Source organism: Apis dorsata, unplaced genomic scaffold (genome assembly GCF_000469605.1).
Source record: "Apis dorsata unplaced genomic scaffold, Apis dorsata 1.3 scaffold_264, whole genome shotgun sequence".
NCBI classification, from domain to species: domain Eukaryota; kingdom Metazoa; phylum Arthropoda; class Insecta; order Hymenoptera; family Apidae; genus Apis; species Apis dorsata.
The window spans coordinates 289,032-293,181 of NW_006263542.1; the positions used below are offsets into that span (position 1 = coordinate 289,032).

Sequence of the window (4,150 nt, forward strand, 5' to 3'; positions counted from 1 at the left end):
CGTGGGACGCGTACTCGTATAAATAGCCGGCCGGTGAGGCCGATACGGCGTTAATGACCGGTTCGTTTTCTGTTCCAGGCACCCGTCAACGACTCCGCTCGGGACCTAGCAGCGGAGGGACGCAGCGTGGAAAAATTGCGTGAGTACACCGTACGAACCAGGCCGCGCTACCGGTTCGATATTTAATCGATATCTCCGCTATCGTTAGATCGTATCGGCCGGGGATTCTTCCATCCGTTTTTCGCCGTGTCACCGCATCGTGTGGCCCCTGTTAAAGACTGTTGGAACCTGGCAGCATCGTTGAAACGCAGGACCACCTCGCCGATTCGATCGTAATCGGACAAAGAGAATTCTTTCCCACGAGCAGCTGGTGCTACGATTGCCCGAGGTTGTTGCGGAAACACGACGTAAATGAAGTTATTACGCGTCCACGAGTTGGTAATACTTGGAACGCCTCGGAGCGCGTATCTATATATGTGTGTGTGTGTGGAATTAAGGCGATTATAGATTTGCTTGTACAGTCGGTTTATCCAATGGAAGGAGTAGTTTTGCTTGATTCGTGATAAAGTTTTAAAGAATATTTTCAAAGGGAAAAAATATATATATATATATATATATATATCTCGATTTTTCGACGTTTATGTTTTCATCGGTGGAGCGAGCGAATCATTTAACTCTCGTAAGTGGCGAAATAAAAAGCAAATGAATACTTAACGAAATAACCATGACGCTTAAAGTATTCGGTATTTATCTAGATAGTAACTATAAGCAGCGAGGTATATATATATATATATATATATATATATATATATATATATAGGTGGTGGAATGAGTGCGTGAGGTTTAATTCCCCGGGCAGATGTTCGGTTCCAACAACGGTGACGCAACACGCGTGAAATACACGGAAAAATCGTTAAAGACGACCCTTGGCTTCCTGTTCCACGTGTCATCTATATACGCGTTCCGTATACTTGCAAACTTTTCACCCTTACGTGTTCGTTTCTTCCTCGCGTTCAAACAATCGTTCGAAACTTGATTGAAACTCGCATGATTTCACGCGTGAATTTTCCGTAACATCGACCATTTTATAAAATGGCGTGGCGCGCGCGGAACGAAATTCGAACGATACTTTTTTTACCTATTTTTCTCCTGTTTTCGTATTTATCCCGCACGAACCGAACTAATTTCACGGAAACGAGCGAGAAGAAAAGTTTTGGCGCGAATGTTGGCTTGTCGTTGTTCGAGTTTCTCGCTTCTTAAATCCCCGAACGAAGCGTGAAATAGTCGATACCTGGTGGCGGTCCACGGAGGTTAACAAAGAATGCGAACTCGCCCAGACAACGACCGTCTAACTCGCCTTTCCTCTCCAATATCCCCGAGATCTCGTTCCGCCCAGCTGCTCTAACGCCGTGGAAGGACACGAAGTGACGATTGTCGTAGGTTTGTGAAGTGTGAAACGTCGCCTGGAAACTTTGGTCGCGAACCAAACGAGGGAGTTCGCGTGGGATACGTTGATGCTTCGTAAGGGTAAGCAACGGTATTCGAACTCGGCCAAGCGAGTCGCGTTTCACATACGAACACGGTTCAAGTTTTCGGTCGTGGGGTGGAAAGTTGGCGGCCGGTTACTCGCCACTGATAGCGTTGATCAGCGTTTCCACGGCGGGGATAGGCGTTCTCTATCCCCTGTCTTGGGCAAGCGGAGCTCGATTGCGCAAACAGAGAGGGAGAGAGCGGAAAATTTCTAATACGGTGCGATTTTATGGTAACGAGAAACCTTAGATTTGTCCTTAGATCAACCGTGAAACGTGGCAACGAGTTATGCACTATTGGTATTCCTGGGTGAGCAAGATCGGTAATCGTTCGTGTGGATCATTTACGCAACACATCGAACACGACGGCATTCGAATTACACAATTGTCCGCAAGATATTCTGCAAAGAATTGGCTTTCTAACGCCCATGTACCAACGCAACGTATCGATGTTTTAATATCTAATGACAAGTTTCTAAGATACGTTAATAGATCGTTGTCTATTGAACGCTTGGACAACTACGATACTACGAGCATTATTATTTTCTACTTTTTCTATCGTCTAGTCGGATCATTATCTTCGATTATTCATACGATATAGAGACGATTCTATCTCTATGATTCTATAACCTCATCTTCAATAACCTATTTTCATATAATCATAACTTGTAGATTTGAAATTAAATCATCGAGGAGTAAATGTCACGATTCACCCCGAAAATATGATGCTCGAAAATTCTGCGTCATTCTTCTCGTTTGCACCGTTTCTGGATTAAAGCGTCATCATTGGCCCGTGTCACGCTCGGTTGCAATTGTGATCCCGTAAACGACCCTTCGGAGAATACATTCCCTTTCGATATTTATAGACTTTCGGGATTAACGGGGGGCAAAGGTGAAAAGGGAGACGTCTCTTTCTCTCTCTCTCTCTCTCTCTCTCTCTCTGCCTCTTTTGTGGAATACTCTCGCACTCTCTCCACGGCTCTCCGCATCTCGATACGATATACGCGAAGGGACGCGAGATTGTGGGAAGAAAATGGGGGAGGGGGTCATAGATCTCGAAGCGAGATCGCGATCTCGGTTGTTTATGCGATACCCCCGAGATAGGGTTGCTCTTTTGTCCAAGGGCGGTTTTCAACCGTTGCCAAGAAATACGGGAATGAATAAATTTCGGGGACGCGGCGTATTTCACGGGGCCAGGCGTGTGTACACACGCTGAGGTGAAGTTTTGCGAAACACTTTACAAGCGTTGCTCTTCCCTCGGACGCTTTGGGAGACTTAACCGGGATCACCGGGCTTTGATAAGTGACGAAAAAGAGCCCGGGGGAGGATTTGTGGTAATCGTGGGACGTTATTGTTTAGCGCGTTGTATTTTCTCGTGGAAAAGTCGACGAGACACGAATCACGAAGTGGAGTAACGCGAAACGTTTGCCTCGAATATATATGTATATATAATATTTTTTTTTCTTTCCTTTTATTTTTCCATCGATGTTAAACGACTCGCGAATCGTTATACCGTCTCGATATCGGAACGTTAAGGAGTCCTCGAATTATTTCCCCGTTTCATCCGTCACTTGCATCGCGATAAACAATCCCTGGCAACTTAAAATGGGAATTGGATTAAAACGGGTATGGAGCATTCACCCGGGGCGGACTAACAAACAACAGACAGATAAATCTCTCGACGCCGCTTCTCGTCGATGATCCTCCATAACGAATTAAATTTATCCGGAGAGATCTGCTTCCCGATCACCTGGAGAACAGTCTGGATCGACCGACACTCGAAACGGTGCTCGACGAGTCCCGACACACACAAGGATCGATCGATCCGTCGGCCCTAATAATTCAAAAATCGTCGATCCCTTCCAACCGATCGAGGCCGCGTCCTCCGATATTTCTCTTCGCCTAGACGCGGCCGATACGTCCACAACATGCTATCCTCGTTTACGGACCGATTAGAAACACCCTCACGGATCTCACCACCTAACGGTTCACCTTTCTCAACAACGCGCACAAACAACCACGCTACACCGACGGCGGGCCACGCACGCAGGCTAGTGCACACACGGAGCGAAGTAGCGAGAGGCAGAACGAGAAGATACCAAGAGAGCGCATCTTCTCCGAGTCGCCGAGTGCCTCCACCTTGAGAGTTCAGACAGGAGAGAGCGAGACTCTTCGAAAACCGACGGAACGTGGTGGAGGGAAAACCGAGAGAGAAAGAGAGAGAGAGAGAGAGCGAGGGAAGGATAGATGGGCGAGAAGAGAAGGTGGAGAAAGAAAGAGAGAGAGAGAAAGAGAGAGAGAAAGTGAGAACGGGTGAAGCTGGCAGAAGGGAGGAGAAACACTCGGTTCGGTCGGGTTCACGAGCGAGAAGGAAGGAAGCGGAGGGGCGAGCGGTGGCTAGAACCGAGCTGGTTGCCGTGGATGGCGAAGCGAGGTGATGGGGTGGATGACTAGGCGCGAGAGGGGAATCGCTCGGTTAGCGGGGAGAGTGGGGATGCGCGGCGGGCGGCGTGGTGGGGGGCGACGCTCTCTCGGATCCCGAGCTCGGTTAGTTTCTCCGTCGACGCCGCTGGGAGCGGATCGAGCGTGTCGTTGTTCTTCCTCGTGGACGATCACCTCGC

At 48.1% G+C, this 4,150-nt stretch overlaps 1 protein-coding gene across 4 annotated transcripts in view; it reads left to right on the forward strand.

Annotated features, from left to right (window-relative positions):
• LOC102677983 (latrophilin Cirl-like) overlaps window positions 1–4,150 on the forward strand; it is a 377,280-nt gene that overhangs the window by 72,462 nt on the left and 300,668 nt on the right. The window contains exons 2-3 of one of the 4 annotated variants that reach the window (XM_031510811.1): window positions 79–139; window positions 209–407. The exons of 1 other annotated variant lie outside the window; for it this stretch is intronic. The gene's annotated coding sequence lies outside the window, so the exon portion shown is untranslated. Of the gene's footprint in view, window positions 1–78; window positions 140–208; window positions 439–4,150 lie in introns of those variants that run through there. 2 more of the 4 variants (XM_031510810.1, XM_031510816.1) reach the window with 2 other exon arrangements.